Source organism: Scleropages formosus, chromosome 23 (assembly GCF_900964775.1).
Source record: "Scleropages formosus chromosome 23, fSclFor1.1, whole genome shotgun sequence".
NCBI lineage: Eukaryota > Metazoa > Chordata > Actinopteri > Osteoglossiformes > Osteoglossidae > Scleropages > Scleropages formosus.
Genome location: NC_041828.1, coordinates 15728724 through 15745486, shown reverse-complemented (window position 1 = coordinate 15745486; position 16763 = coordinate 15728724). Strand labels below are relative to the sequence as shown.

General features: G+C 44.0%; 1 protein-coding gene across 2 annotated transcripts in view; it reads left to right on the top strand.

The window, feature by feature from the left end:
* The window catches only part of ctdp1 (CTD (carboxy-terminal domain, RNA polymerase II, polypeptide A) phosphatase, subunit 1), a 78850-nt gene that overhangs the window by 43040 nt on the left and 19047 nt on the right, over positions 1-16763 (top strand). The window lies entirely within an intron of this gene.

Genomic DNA, 16763 nt, shown 5'->3' with positions numbered 1-16763 from the left:
AAACTATTCTTAAAGATACGAGTGTTTCAGTGTCTCTTACGTTAATTCACTATCAATGCCTCTTCTTTCTGAAACAACCTTTTTTTTGTTGGAAACTGATTGAAGGGTTAGTTTTTTCAGGTCTTTGTTCCACCTTAGAAAGTCAGAATACTGGTAAGCCATGGCGCTGTATATATTTATTTCTTTAATAATTTATTCCCGGGGGTGCGGTGGCACAGCGGGCTTGGCCATGTCCCGCTCTATGGTGGGTCTGGGGTTCGAGTTCTGCTTGAGGTGCCTTGCGACGGATTGGCGTCCCGTCCTGGGTGCGTGCCCTCCCCTTCCAGCTTTGTGCCCTGTGTTGCTGTGTTAGGCTCCGGTTTGCCGCAACCCCACTCCGGACAAGCGGTTTCAGCTTGTGTGTGTGTGTGTGTGTGTGTGTGTGTGTGTGTGTGTGTGTGTGTGTGTGTGTGTGTGTGAGATTTATTCCCTGGTTACACCTGTACGGCTCGCTTTGTGGAGCTGACAGCTATTCTGACTTTCATTAGTCTCGTGCAGCGGCTCCTCAGTCGTGCACTTGACCATTTTGGTGTGACAGGCGCTGCAATAAAAATGGCCGTCATCTCAGTAAAGCATGACATGTTCTTCCTTGCTTGGGTTGTAGCCTGAAATGCGAGATAAGCGCGCTGGTTTGGAGCATTCTGGTGTGATGTCAGACGGCCGCCGTGTTGAGAAGTGACCCGTTTGCTTGCATTGTTCCTCACTGTTATCTTTCTGCACCGGCTTGGGGGGCCTGTGATGGACTTGCTGCTCAAGCTGCAGGCACTTGAGCAGGGAGCTTATTAGGCTGCCTGCTTTTCTTGCCACAGCTAAACGTGGGCCACGCATCTCTACTTTCACTCTCTTTTCTTAATGGATGTGAGCAAATTTTGCATGAGCAGCCTCCTACAAGTGTGTGTGGGTAGATCTTAGACTAAAAGTGATGTTTGAAAACTCTAGGCCTTTATCTGGTGGTCTGCATCTGCTGAGTTCTACTTATTTGCTTGAGTACCTTTCACTTATTAGCATCTATTTATTAATGAGGCTCTTGGCAGAACCTTCAAAGGGGAGAAATGAGAGATGATGAGTTTTGTCAGGGTGACAGTTTTTTTTTTTTTTTTTTTTTTATTTTATCCCATCATTCCTCATTTTTCCTCAGTCTGGGTATCAGTGGCTCAAGGACCTTTCAGTTCTTTATTGACAGAAGTCAGGAAGTAACTTCTAACTTCTTTTTTCATGAAGATAATAGAAGAACACGTATAGTGGTGAGATGGAGGATATATTGTGGAAAGTGCAGGGAGATGTGAGATATCAGCCCACAGTGGGACCATTGGTTTTTGCAAGGTTGTATGTCTTTGTCTCTACTGACATTGTATCAGCAGGAGCCCATCTGGCCACAGTCCTACCTGGTTCTCCTTCATACAGCTACTGACTGAAACGAAGGGAGCGTCCTTTTTGGGTACTGTGTCCACCACCTCCCGGGAGGCTTTTTTTTTTTTTTTTTTGTAACATTTCTTATGGTACAGAGCAGATTTAAAAACTCGTTTTCCATGGCCTAAGGTGGAAAATGAGGCCTGAGAAGTTACAAGGATGTGGGTGAATGTGAGGAGGAGGCACATTGCAGGAGAGAGCGGTGCGGTTCAGCAACCTGCAATTTGTCCTTCGGGAAGCAGCACCTACATTCTCCCACGCTTGGTGACACCTCACTGCTGTGACTTTTGGAAGGTGTTGACAGCCAGTGTGCACCCGGGGGAACTTGTGCCGTCACTGTGTATAGTGTTCTGCAGCCTGACTGAAAGGGTTGTGTAGCCAAGCCTCCCTCCCACCCCTCTTGCTTTCCCCTCAGCGTTTCAAACCCTCTCGCTCTCCCCAAAGGGGTTATCTGGGCTGTTTCAGACAAGCCGCTCTATGCTTACTGGCCACAGTCCGTGACACCACCTCGTTCTGTGGGTATATCAGCTGTGAGCTGTGTGTTGCACAAAGGTTTTGAAGTCAGAAGTCCCCCATGGAGATGTGGGTCCTCCCCCCTCAGCCACCTCCTATCCTGTCACACACTTGCTCGGCTTTTGGCAGTGGTGCAGGAAGGGAGGGAGGGATAAGCGGAGGGTGAAGAACAAGTCAGGGTGGAGCACCATCGGTGCCCAGATTGGGGCTCCCAGCTCCCTTGTCAGTGCAGATTTATCCCTCAGGGTCCAGGCCCCCACGGTCTCAACTGCAGAGGACCCCCACTGTATACTGGCATTGAAGGTTTCTATCTGAGAGTCTCCCCTGTGCAGACATACAGTGGCAGGCCGATCTGCAGGAGAGTTGTTTCCCTCGAGCTCGGATAACGGAGCCAAATAAACCCAAGTGTAAGTAACCCTAGTGCGGTTGAGCCTGATCGTATTATTGACATGACCTGGATAGGAGAGGCAGACAGCTCATTAGACATATCTTCAGGACCACGCTCTGATTGTGGTTTACACGTTGCGATACTGTTTTTTGAATTCTTCCAAAGCTCTACTGCACCGAGGAATAATTTGCACTGTAAAATGTGCTGAAGATGAAGATGAGAAATTCCGCACTTGCGTGTTTGGAGTAGAAAGCAAAACGCCTTGGCAACCAGTTACCTGATGAGGTTCGTAGAGGTCTCTGCAAATGGGCTTCTCTCCATGCATCCTTAAACAAACTTGTAACAAGGAGGAGTCAACGGTGTCTCAAAGCGCTGCTCTCGACCCCTTTTATTGTGTCATTTGTCCTCTTTGTTTCAGCGGCAGTTTGTTTCTGACTGCTATGCAAATGAAGCCCATTGAAGGCCACCCGCCCAGATCCTACTCCACTGGGCCTCATTTCCCTCCCAGCCATTTCACCGGAGTGTTGCGCTCTTTTTTGGAGGCTGTTTACGTAAGGTTGTGTGAGACAGCTCTGGCTCGCACACAGCAGGGCTCTGCATTTCTTCTGCATGTTCTGCTAGAAGGAGCCACCAGGAAATTAAACATTTCCTCGCACCCGCTTTGTCCTCTGTCGGGCATCTCCCTGCAGAAACCTGAAAGCACTTTGCCTAAAAGGAACCAAATGGCAGCTTAAGTGCATGTTCCTCTAACTGATTTAGTGTCAAAGTCCCTTTTTGTTATTGTCTGCCTGTCTGTGGCTACAGGCATCATTTCCTCACAGCTTGTGAACGTCCAAAACCACAGTTCGCCAAAGCCCATCGTGCCGCTCCAGTCATTGCCTTATTTCCTGAGTGACGGGGGCGACACGGCCCCCTGTTTAGACACAAATTGATGGGAAACTGTTGCTAAGGTGGATGCAAACTGCCATGGAAACGTACTTTGGAGTTCAGCGCTGCATGCGGCTGCGGCAGCCTCTCTGTTTCCTGCCCTTTAGAAGCCGAGCGCTATTTTAATTAAAGTTTTCATTGTGCAGCCATGGCAGCGGTGTTCTTTCGGCGGTTTTGTGCGGTATAAGTGCCAGCCGCTGTTCTTGGATGAAAAGCTCTATAGGCATGAGGAAGAGGAGGCTGCAGGGGGGGTGGAGGAGGGGCAAGGTCCTCTCATTCCTTTACCTTTCCTATCAGGGTTCGACTTCAGTTTGTCTGCTGATTTTACTGTGTTGATGAGCATTCTGGAGTACGTTCCATGAAGAACAGCTCCTGGAATGGTGCAGAGGCTGTTGACCAGTGCAGTGTCTCTGTCAGAGCCTCTGTGTGTTTTATGTGTATGTGTGTTCTCACATACATATTTTCTTTGTCTGCTGCATTAAGCATGCAGGAAAAAGCCATTTAAGGAGGGTCAGAGGTCATGCTGCTATATAGGAGTCCAGTCATTACCCCCACTGCCAGTCAGCATAACCAGGTAATCGTCACCGAGTTTGATGGAATTCTTTCAGTTCTTATGAGGTTTTCTTAATCAGATTTCTTACTCGGGAGATCTGATCATTTTGTAGTTTTTATTTTTTAATAATATTATTGCTTTAAAATATTGGCATTCTAGTAAGAATCTTAATACTGACAAGGAATCAGAAGTTGTTAACCTGCTTTGAGTAGTTGTCCAGGTGTTGAACGTGCTGCAGTCGGTGCCCTGTGAATACAGTGTGTAACTGAGGATTTCACACTTAATAATTTTACAGTATATCTGACCAGAAGACCTGTGTCAGTCTAAGGTCAATTCCGTGTCTCTCCTGGCTAATGTCTCCAATGCCAGTTCATCTTTTTTTGCCCTTTCCTTTCTTGTCTAAATCACATTTCTGTTTGTTTACTTACAAACCAGTGCCTTTCCTTAGTATGTGTGACACATTAAAAGGGCTCTACGGATACCGGACCAGAGGAAGGACCGGTTAAACTGAGGGTGTAGAGAAACAGACAGCTGAGCAATACTGTCTACAACCAGATCATATACTTCTTTTTACCATCACCACCACCATAATCTTCTATTTTTGGCATTTAAAGTTGTGGTTGGAGCAGAGATTTTTCTACCCAGATGGCCCTTTTAACATCAGCCCTCGCCATTTACCTGCGTTTGGTACATGCTTTGACGAACCACTAGCTGGTTTACTTCCTTCTGTTTTTAGACCTCACAAATTTACCTTAGTTGTCTCTTTTGATCAGCTTTTTGCTTTCAGCCTCATAGGAATATGACAGAAGGATGATAAATTCAGTCTTCCCTTATATGTAAAATATTGAAATATCTGTTTGTTCACAGCTTGGCTGCCCCGGTACTCCAGCTGTTCAATTTGTCAAGGCTTCCTAAAATATGCCCATGTCTGATTGCTAAAAGGTTGTTGATGGAAAATTAAATTCTCAAATAGATATATTGACTTCATGGATATTGATATTCTGAGGATTTAATTAAATAAACCTTATGGAATAGTATTTTTAATATGGATTTGTCTGGAGGGAGGAAAATAAATTAATTTCCGTAATGGCTGATTGTACTGGGAGCTGATATTTCCTTGACCTACACTAATTTTACAGCCATGACATTTTGAGAAACGAGGTAAACCAAGTTTCACCGTTAAAGCTGCTATAAGCGTGAAAACGTTGCCTGTGTGTGGAAGCAGCCCTTCTTGGTCTTTTGGACTTTGTGGTGTTATTTGTAAGCTGGTGTTGTTTTTGTGTCCCATTACCTGATGTGCGGCATTATTGGTGATTTTTATTTCTGTCTATGGTGCGTCTGGGGAATTTGCTGGCGTGTCTCGTCATGTACTGCGCAGTTACTCGCTTTCTGAATTCAGCCTTAATTGCGACGTGCTTCTCGCTGGGTTTACTACTCCAGCTCCCTTTTCTGCATTTTGACCTTGAGGAGCATCGCTTAGGTGCCGAATTATTGATTTAAATAAACCAGATCTTAAAAATTTGGATCTCTGGAGTTACAGGTGTTCACTGGAAGTCAGAGAGTGGTACCTCAGCATGTTGGCCACAATTAATGTGATCACACTGGGGCTGCGCCAAAGGGTACTGAATGTTTCCTGTTTGAACAGGTAGCTCTGACCTCCGTGTTTCTCCTCACCTGCCTTTGGCCTTTCCCCTGACCCCCTCCATCTCCAGCCCCGATTGCAATCAGCAGCTGGAGACACCATGGTCCTGCTCTGCGTTGGATTGATTCACACTCCATGTTGCACTAAGCCTTTGCTCCTTGTAGGAAACCATTTGCTCTGTAAAATGAGAAGCTGCTTGAGAAGCAGCTATGGCTCTGTGCAAATGTTCTTTTACTCTCACCATGTCGGCTTCTTCACGCAAAGAAGTAATAGTAAGCAGATGCGGAACCGTTGTGTATTTCTGGGTGTTTTTACATGTCAAAACACGTGACACTTTCATCGATGACAATCCCGCTGCAGTCCACGTACTGGGGTGCAAGGTGTAACGGTCAGTAATTGAGTGCTTTCCAAAAAGGGAGTTTTAGAATTTAGTTTGTCATGGGGTTCAGAAGGGGTGCAACCTGTTAAGAGACTGGTGAAGCTGAGCAGACAGCATACTCTGGTGATGCATGTGTGGCCCTACACAGCCCCTCACAGCTCCACTCAGCTCCGCACAGTGCTCTGAAGGGTGCTGATTGCTGTAGTTCCTGGGCAATCAGCCTTAATTCCTGCAGCCACCACCACCAAAGCGCTTTTGACCTCCTCTTTTCAAAAGCTGTAGTCTGTAGATGGCTTGGAATTGCATGGTGCATGGCCCGAGTGGGGAATTGAGTGAAATTGTCTCTTCTTAAATCTCCAAATATAAGCAGTGTAACACCCTGCAGAAGAAAAATATTTGCCATTTACCTATGTGAAAGCCTAAGAAGAAAGTAAAGGGCTGTAATTTCAGCGTTGTCTAAAAAGAATGACCTTAGACAACCTTTTCTTGGAGGACATTTGGCCACAGGGACTACTGTGGGGGAGGTGTTCTGGCATCTACGCTGTCTGCTAAAATGGTCTTTATCCTTTGCAGACTTTTTCATCAGGCTGGCTGGGTTCCAGATTTCAGACTTTGACAGCCTGTCAGGCTATTACGCCCTGTCGGGTTACTGCGGTCCGGAGTAGCCAAAAGTAAGTCCATGATGTGAGAAGCAGACAAGGAGGAAGGGGTGGAATAGCATGGTCATCCATCCATCAGAGCTTGGCATCAGCCACTTAGCGGCACAGGTCAGGGAACCACACTGGTGAACAGAACCCTAAAGGTTCACATACCAGAAAGGTGGGTGTAACTATGCCTTTGAGCAAGGTGTCTAACCCAAATGGCTTTGGCAGAAATGTCTAGTGGTTCAAAGGGCCAAAAGTGTAAAACTGTAAATAGTAATGCAAATAGCTTTGGGAAAAGGGATCTGCTGTTGCAAGCAAATAATGCAAAATGATAAAATCAGGTCTGTTCTTTGAGATGCCAACCAGACAGCTGACCTGTAGCTCAGACAGACCTTCCCCTCAGTGCTGGTGCTGCAGTGACAGAAAATTTTTTTTTTTTTTTTTTTTTTACTTTAAATGCCAAGTGGATTCCCGAACCACAGAGCATGTCAGCAGTAGTCAAAGTTGTGGAGTTGCAGGACAAGTTCCGTTTTAGCCAGTTTGTCACGTAACTTGCCCAACTCCTGCTGCTAATTGACCAAATCGATGGCTCTGGTGTTCAGACTGCCACATGGACAACTTGCCAGTGGGTGACAAACCAGCCGTTATAACACTTAGTCCAGTTGGCATTGCAGTTGAAAACCATGTGCCTAATTTGTTAAATGATGCAGATTTGCATAAAGGTTTGTCATGAATTTGAAATGAATTTTTCAAATTAAATATTGAATTTATACAAGCAGAAGGATAAAATGAAATGCTAAAAAAAAAACTTTAGTTTTAGATTTCCTCGGAAATGTTTTCCCCAACTTCAATCAGTAAACACCTGGATGAAATCATGTTTAAGCTGGCATTATAGCCAGCAAAGAAAATATATACGTGTATATCCTTCAATGTTGATATCCATTCATCCATCCAATTTCAGTAACCGCTTGTCCTGAGCAGAGTCGCAGTGAACCAGAGCCTCAGCCAGAAGCACTGGCTGAAAGGGGTACACCCTGGATGGGACACCAGTTCATCGCAGGGTAGCCATACACAAACACACACAGTCAGTCACCCATTGTCACACTGCGGGCAGTTTAGAGTTGCCAGTCCACCCGAACTGCATGCATTTAGACTGTAGGAGGAAACCAGAGCACCCAAAGGAGACCCAGACAGACACAGGAAGAACATGCAAACTCCACACAGACTGAGTGAGGATCGAACCTACATTTTCTCGTACCACCCAGGTACTGTGAGGCAGCAGCGCTACTCACTGTGCCGCCCTAGTGTTAAAATTTTTACCGTAATTAAATGTAGTAATTTTTGCCATCATGTGTCTTTCATCAGAAAGACCCTTCCATTATTGTTGCTAATGAACTCAAGAGTTTGCCGTATAAAACACGGTCATACTGTGTGGCTGTCTATGAGGGAGTCTGTGTTTGGTGCAGAAGACCCATGTTAAGCTTTCAGTGAGTGCCATGTCTGACATTCATGGTTCACAGTGACATGAAAGGGCGTCAGTGTTTTCTCGCCCGTGTTCAGCCATTGTTCCGGAGCTCTCATGGCCACACCGAAATAAGAACACTATTCTTCTGATGCCACTCGGGCACCAATTTCACAAGTCAGTTTGCCTTCCTTTCTCCCCTTTAAATCCCTAGGTAACATAGGACATAAATGAGAGCTCTTTGGGGACTGGTGCGTCTCGCGGTGCTGCTAGCGTTTTGGGAGGGAGCGTTGACAGGGATCATCAACTAATCTGCAGTCCGCTTTTTCTCGGGGGTTGTGAGGCGAGCCAGGGCCGTGCCGCCAAAATTCCCAAAACCCAATAAATTCAAATAGAACCTGTCACCCTCGCAGAAAGGAGTTAGTTGCATTGCCATTTCTCTCTTGTGCTCTGTGAAAACCAGCGATGTATTGCGTGGTTGCGCAAAGAAGAGAAATAGGCCACGGCGGCATTATGGGGGAGCGCTCGGTAAGAGTGGCTTAGGATGCAATATTTCCGAATCCCCAGTCGGTCCTCTGTGGAGATTTAAGATGTTTCCAATTGATGAAACACTCCTGCGCCTGTGAGAGTGTGGAGCGGGAGGCCTGCCGGGCTGGCGAGGCAGTCGGTAGCCCCTGGAGAGAACACCGAAGCAGGGTCCCAGCAGGCTGTAGCTGGGCGTAGAACCTCCTGTCATGGGCACAAACTGCCCCTAGCTGACACAATTCCCTCCCAGCACTCTCGCCGCGTTCCTGTTTGTTTTAGTGTTTTCCACCATGTCGGGCAATATTTTCTTCATCTCAAATTACAGGAGCATGTGGAACCAACAGACAAAGAATGCTGTTTGAAGTGGGAGTTCTCCCAGAGAAAAAGAGAGCTATTGGTCCTTTTTCCCTGACTGATTCTTAACCACTTTTCAGTTTGAAGTTACTTTAATATGCATACAGTAGAATGGCTGCTGGGGTACTGAATTAATCTTACACAGAACCACATGACTTGCTTTTTATGGCATGCACTTTGCGAGGAATTAACCATATGTTTCCTTTCAGACGTTTTGCCTTCTGATTCACAATCTGATGAGGGTACCAAAGCACACAAATAACTGGAATATACCGCTATAACAGGCACAGATATTTCGCTTAAGGCAGAACGACTCTTTGCAGTACTAACAAGCCTTCCACAACATTATGATAGGATGTTCCTTGACATTCATACTGTCCATAAATGGAAACTAAACTTCCCCGCCCATCAACAAACCCCAAACCAGTTTTGCATAGCACAGTGATGATGAGTACGCTCTGTGCAGAGGTAAAACAGTAGAACTTGCTCAGCAAGTAAACAACCTGTTGAGTGTTGTGCTACTCCTTTCATTGTTTACAGCACCAGTAGAAGGACAACAGTGACAGCACTGCTGTACAAGCACAAATATAGTGGTACTGAAAAAACACGTTTTGCCTGGTATTCATAGAGCAGTCAAAAGAGAATCCTTATTCCTATGAGGGGAGTGAGTAGACTGGGAAAGTGAGTGTCACTAGGTTTAAGATTATGGTCAAAGTATAAAAAAGTCAGATGTTAAGTAAAGTAATAGTAATGTCATACAGTAATAGGAAATTGCCCATTTGGTTTCGTGAATAAATGATACAAACCATTCATCTCACATATGATGACTCTGCATGGTAAGCGCACCAGGTAGCGTTGGTGCTTCACAGCACCTGGGCTGTTTGGGTGTGGGTTCGAATTGGGCTTAGTCTGCATGTTGTTAGCATTTTCTACCTGTTTTTGGGTGGAAATTCATCCAGGTGCTCTAGTTTCCTCCCACAGTCCAAAGACATCTGTCTCAGGTGAATTGGTGGTTGTGAATTGCTCTTAGTGTGTGAATGTGTAAACGAATGAGTGTGTGTGTGTGTGTGTGTGTGTGTGTGTGTGTGTGTGTGTGTGGGGCTACCCTATCCCTGTGATGGACTGGTGACTTCTCCAGGTGTGCCCTTCACTAGCCTTGACCTCTGTGCTTTCAGGATAGTCTCTGGACTGCTGTGATCCTGCCTTCGACAAGCAGTTTAATGATAGTGGATGAAAATTTCAATGAAAAACAAGACACATGCAGAAGTATTTAGTAAGTAACAATAGAATGAAGGAGTGCTGGATTGCTAGGTAAAACATCCACTGTCACAGTTTTTTTTTTTTTTTTTATAGGCATGTAGTGATTTTAGCATAGTTGTGTTAATAAGGCAAAGGCATTCAGGATTTACTTTGCTGTAAAAAAGAGCATCACTGAAAATGTTGCAGCACTGTTGCACAGGCCAAAAAGAATTGCTTATTAATGTTAACTCTTATGTGGAAAGATTTACTCAATGAATTATACATTCATTTATTCAAAGAGTTACAGATTGACAAGCGGGTTGTCACATAAAACATAGGCAGACAGCGAGATGTAGCCGGCAGGAATCATCCAAGTCGTTTGCTGACTTGCTCACATGTTCTCCGCTCTGTTGAAATTCTATTAAAATGTTGAACCTTTTTAAAGTTTAATGAGTTGACGTCCACAAGGATGCTCAGCTCGGAGTGAAGGATTTAAACTAAAACTGCACTTGAGGCACAACGGAGTCAATTCATCATTACCACTTTGTCGTCGTCTTTTTTGGCAGTACTGTTAGACCGAGGGCGCACTCTTAAACAATTCCTCTAATGTCATTTTCTCCGCACACTGTCTTCTCATTTTTTCCCACACTTTTTAGACACAAGTTCAGCTACGTAGAGTACTTTTTTCTTTTTATTTCTTCTAAATGACAGGATGTGATTTGAGCGGCAACGCTTCATCTGTCCTTTGCATAAATGAGTACTTAGAAAGCATACTGAAATGGCATACACATTGTGATGTGTTTGTTTCTTTTTTGTTCCATCCTGGAGGCGGACCCCCTGGTTTCATCTTACTACCTTGATTGAGCCCATTTGCCTCAGTTTCTTTCCCAGTCTGAGCTCTTAGTGGTGTAAGAAGATCTTGAATACATTTACATTTATTCATTTAGTAGACACTTTTCTCCAAAGCGACATACATCTCTTAGAAAATACAATGTGTGCATTACATTAGCAGAAAATTCATAAGTGGAGTTAGTTTGTTTCTTTCCACCATATGAACCAATGTCTATCACACGAGTGATGCATAAAACTTTATCCAAGTATCCATTTGGTGGTGGTAAGTGGTTATTCAGTAGTAAGTCTGAATAGGGCAGATGTTTAACAGGCTGCTGTTTTAAGGGTGATTTGTGTCACACTGGCTTTCATGCAAAAGGAAGGGGTACCCTCTAGGATTCTAGTACTGTACTGTTGTATGGGCTGGAGCAATGTAAAGACCATGATAAGCCTTCTTTCAGTGGAGTGTTTCGCAGTATGGCAGGTGGAGAAACTCCATTATGTCACTGCTGCAGTCTGGGACCCATGTGAGCGCACTGTCCTCCTGTTCGAGGTCCTTGTTGGATCCTGCTTCCAGGGGCGTTATTTGCCTACAGCATTGTGCCCGGCTCGCTGGGCTCCGCTGCAAGAGGGTCATTAATCAGAGCTTCTCTTTGCAAGCTGAAATGCGAATGGACACTCATAGTAGTAAGCTATTGTTCAGCAGCCTGTAAACTCTTCAGAAGTAAGCACCAAAAGTCACAGCTGCAAGAATGGTGTACTTTCAAACTGAGACTCACATGGGATAAGCTGGAGAGTTTAAAGGTTCTTGCCCTTTCAGGCAGGTTAAGTGTATATTGAGTCCATTTCACATAGGTGTAACAGTGAGGCACTGAAACTTTTTTGCAGCAATGGTTGGATTCTGTTCTTAATTCAGCCTACATAGGGGATTTTTCTTTTATTTGAACATAGCTTGTCTTGCTGTGTATCTGTCTACCCCTCTGTCTGTCCATCTGTCCAGTTTCTGCAAGGAATTTTTTGAGGTCATCAGGGTTTTAGAGAGAGTGTAGTGTGGAGGCTTTCATCTCACAGAAGTTCACAGCCAAGTCCGGCAGCTACTTTCGTAACTCCAGGAAGAACTCAGAAAGACTACTATAAATGGGTTCTATCAAAGACAGCAGCTTGAATCTGGTGGTTTGCTGCCCAGCTGAAACAAATAGCTACTGAAACTTGGATCTCTGGGTCTCTGTGGATCTGCCTGCTATGGTGTGTGCTGTCTTAGACACATTTTTACCCCGTGATTTGATTTAAGATTTTTAGCAAAGCCAGCTCTAAGTCATTTAGGAGTTACTTTGCAAACTTTCATTTTTTTTCCGAACAATGACTCAAACAAGGTTACATTAGGAAGTTTGATTTGTAATTGGTATTTGATCAAGCTGGTCCAAGCTGTTCAAATAAAGAATCCAATGTGTAATGGATACTGATAGGAGTGTCCTGCGTGCACACAGTGAATTATTCCTCCAATGCTTTGCGGCCCAGAATTCCCTGTTGCCTGTGACTGAGAGTATCCCTGCGTTTTGGTGAGCATCGCCTGTCTGCAATGTCTATGTGGCTATGACTGTGAAAATGATTTCATAACGATGCGACAAATTCCCCGGGGTCCACTAGTGCAATCCGGGCGTTGTGTCTCATGCTTATGAAACGCGCTGCTTTGGACGCTGGTACCGGCCGCCCAGTCCGAGCTGACAAGTACCCGCAAGGAAGGAGGAAATGGCTGAGAAGACATTTGGCATTGCTTTTATAGGGGAAGGAAGCTTATATAACGACAGACACAATCGCCCTGCCGGATAGACCAGGGAACCGTTCGGCGCCTCTGCCTCTCCTTACTGGAGGCTGGTAATTACTTAATCATGTTAAACAGTGGTAAGTCTTGGGTTTGAAACAGTCAGGGCAAAAAAGGATTGTTAAGGACCATCTCCAAATGTGTCAGTCTAAATTAAGTGTTAATGTAGATTCAGATGTACATGTGCCGCACAGCTCTGCTTTCCTGGCATTCAGACATGTTAGCAGTATAAGAAAAAAATAAATAAATTAAAGTGTTCTCCATTTAATGAGTGTTTCTTGTCTTGGCGCTACATGGCTAGGAAAAATAAAGATTTATGGTTTATGTTAAACATTTGTTGGCTGCCATGTACATGAGTTTGTATGCTTTCTGCTGATGTTTTTTGCAGTATGAGATCACCTCTAGACAGCAAGTGTGAAGGGAATGCTCCCTTGGGTACATAGTGTGTGTCCAGGAGTAAGATGTTAGTTTGTATGAAAGGACCTGCATATGAACATCATGATGGAATTGTGGGATTTGAAAAAACATCTCAATAAATCCCCTTAGAGAGTCATTAACAAGTTATACTCTAGTGGCCTCAAACACACACACACTTTGTTTATGGTGTCAAGTAGCATATTGCTGTTCACTGAGGTCAAACTTCAATGTGAGTAATAAAATTAGATGTAATCTAAGGCAGTGGGCTTACTTATCTGAGGGTAAATTCACTCTAATCTAGCATATCTGGGTTTAATTTTTTTCCTCGCAATTTTAAACAAGTCGTATTAGGATTACAGGATTAGGATTACGTTTTCAGTCCCTCAGGTCATTACTTCAGAAATCTTTGTGTGTGGTGTCATGGATTGGTGCGGAAGGTTTCTGACACTGAAGAAGGAAATAAACCGGAACCCCCTCACCCATTAAAAAAAAAAAAGAAAAGAAAGGAGCCAAACTCAGCGTATATTGAGTGGAGACAAAAGAGCAGAGCACTTCTATTTGACACTTTCCGGATTTGTTTAAGAGCAGCCGAGATGTTGTTTTAATGGTTTCCAAACCCTCGGAACTGGTGGAGTAATCCCATTGTGCCTCTATTTAGTCTAATGCTATCCCAGGGGCTAGTTTAAATCCCAAAATGCTCTATTTTATGTTTAGTGAGCTGGCAAACCTGACTGATTATTTCAATTATAGCATCAATGTTTGCACAATAACTTTAATCTATTTTGGCATCTATGTATAGGTTTTTCTCTCGGTGTGTTAAAGCATGACTGTTGTCCTACAGTTTATTAACATTGTAATTTTATGCTTGTGAATCTCTGCCGAAGTTGAACCGCATCCGGAAAACAGGACAAGAAGGTTGTGCACACCAGCTATTCGAGCACCCTCATGAAAATGTGGTTTTGCAAAAAAAAATATCCGGAGCTGTGATGCCTAGAGTGACTGAGGGGACTTGTAGGGCGCGTTCGCTGAACGTCAGGTGCATTACACGATCCAGGGTGACTCAGGCACCATGGGAAGCTGTCAGCTCAATCAGGGTATAATAAAAAGGAACCTTTTCAGCCAGGAGCAATTGTGGGTAGGAAGGTTGAAATCAGCCTGCAGTAGATGCCGATGCACACAGCACTAGAATGTTATATCACAATTGTGGATTTAAAACTAATATATAACTGCTCCGTCTAGGAGCACCATATTCTCATGCAAAGTGAAATTTTTGATCTTTGCAGTTTATTTATAGCAATGTGATGTTACATTGGAAAAATGATAGAAATTCTGTTGTAAATGAGCAGATTATATTGCTACAGGTTGCAAAATGAATGTTTTGGTGGGAAATTGGAATAGGCTTGTTAAACGTCTCTTACCAGTTTACCTTGAACATGTTGCCGGATATTGGTTCCATATTTGTAAATGCATTATATATTTCTGGAAATAAATCTTTTAAAAGATCATTTTTATAAAGTGTAAAATAACATTTTTCCTCTTGTGTGGCATACTGTTGTCATCACAAGGTCAGCACTTTAATTTTTTTCAACGGGTATTGACTTATTCATAAATCTGCTGTGGTTATGGAAAACTAGAGAAGTGCTACTTTTCAGTGTTTTCTTTATCAAGTCACTTGAGTTTTCAGCAAACCTGAATTGATGGTCAGAGAGGTACCACATTTTTGAGCTAGAAAATAGGAAACATTAGGCTGTGTGTAGGGTGGAAGTACTGTATGTAGGCCACAGTGTTCCCAGAACCCCTCTCTTAGTGCTTATGGGTAATAAAAGATTTTATGGGCTCCTGTTTGTTTGTCGGTTTTGCCCACAGTTCTCCATTAGGGTTGGATTATATTTTCCTTGTATGGTGTCGGTCAGGAATGGTTTTTCTCTGAGCTGTAGCTAGCTTTCTAATAAGTGCTAATTTAAAAAAAAAAAAAAAAAAAGACTGCCTAAGAAGCTGAAGCACTTCTGAAGGTCACAACAGTTTTTCCTTTTCAGTCTTTTCGTCATTATCGTGGAGTTTTAATATACGTAAGGAATCCATTAATGCCTGTGGAAATACGGTGTGCAAGGAAGTCTTTGTGTTCAGTGTATTCACATTGTTCTATTTTCTACTTTTTCCTCTTCCCTTCAAATCCACAGAGAGAGAAACTTTTTTTCTCCAGCAGTCAAAAGGCTATATTTCAGCACTTGCGTGACCTTTTGGAATTTTGCAGTCTTGTGGAACAGACGTCCTAAAAGGAAGAGCTCGGGGTTTTAGAGACCTGCCGATTTTTATTATGTGGATTTACTTGTCACTCAGTGCTAAATTTAGTAATTTGAGCAGTGGGGGCTGTGCCATATTATGGAAAGTGGAGGCCACGTGGGACAGGAAAGCGAGGAAGGATGAAGAGCAGGTGCCCAGGATACTTCTTGGTGCTGGAGATGTCAGGGGAGATCGCAGTTGTCCAAGAGATGGTGCACCGAGGGAGTGACACAGATCTGGCCTGACCATATCTTCTCTTTTCTCATCCCACGTGTCCTGCAGGGGCACTTGAGGCCTCTGCCACTGTGTTTGTGCCCTTTAAGGAAACTGCTACGATCAATATGGGAGAAAAGTCCATTGCAGCTCACGAAGTGGGAAACAAGCTTCGGGAAATCCGAGCGGACGAGCGCCAGCTTTCGGTTAACGGTGCGCTCGTATCCATCCTCTTGCATCTTAAAATGACATTTTTCTGAGTCATAGAAATAATATTTCAGTGTTTTGAAGAAAATTGAGCATGGCGGTGAGAACAGTGTAATTTTAACGGGCTAATAATCCTCTGGGATTCAAACTTTGTGCTTGACAGTCTGTTGTGGTCCAGTTGAAATATCACACGGTGTCTTCTGAAAGAATGCAAACAGACTTTAAATTTAGACTCTTTGCTTATAAACTGAAAACAGGAGCATAAGAGGGGAAGAAGAAAAACTCAGCTTGAAGTGATTTGTTTGGATGGAGCTTTTCTCACAGCTAAACTCAAATTTGGATTTTGCTGCACAGCAGGAAAATGAGCGTCGTCTTAATCTGGGGTGTGGGAATCATAAGGCGAGGGAGGCTCAAGCTGCAGCACTGCACTCTTGGCACTAAATGGGGAAAAAAGCAGGGCAGCTTGTACCTTGGACACTGGTCCTATGAGTGTTGTTAAGTGCTTATGCAAAGATTTGAGGGGGGAGGAAAAAAGAAGAAGCACAGCATGATTTTTGAAGCCATTTATGTTGACCGTACACATGGAACGCCAGATGGAGGTTTCTACAAATGGCTGTGTTCCTGCTTCAGTCCTGCCGCTCTACCTCTTCCGAAGGGGCAGTTTGGCCAGTTGGAACATGATGTCTTGAACCTGGTACTTTCGGTCTGGGTTCTGGGTTCCGTTGCTGAGGTAACACACATGTCTCAGAAGTCTGCACTGTGGAACTGTGCTGGCTGAGCTGTAAACACTTGAGATTTCGAAACACTTTGTTGTTTGCGAGCTTCCGTTTTCTCGTTTAAAAAAAAAAAAAAAATGGATATGTTTGCGACCTAAGAGGAATGCTGGTGGAGCCAGTCAAATTGAGTGTCATCAGA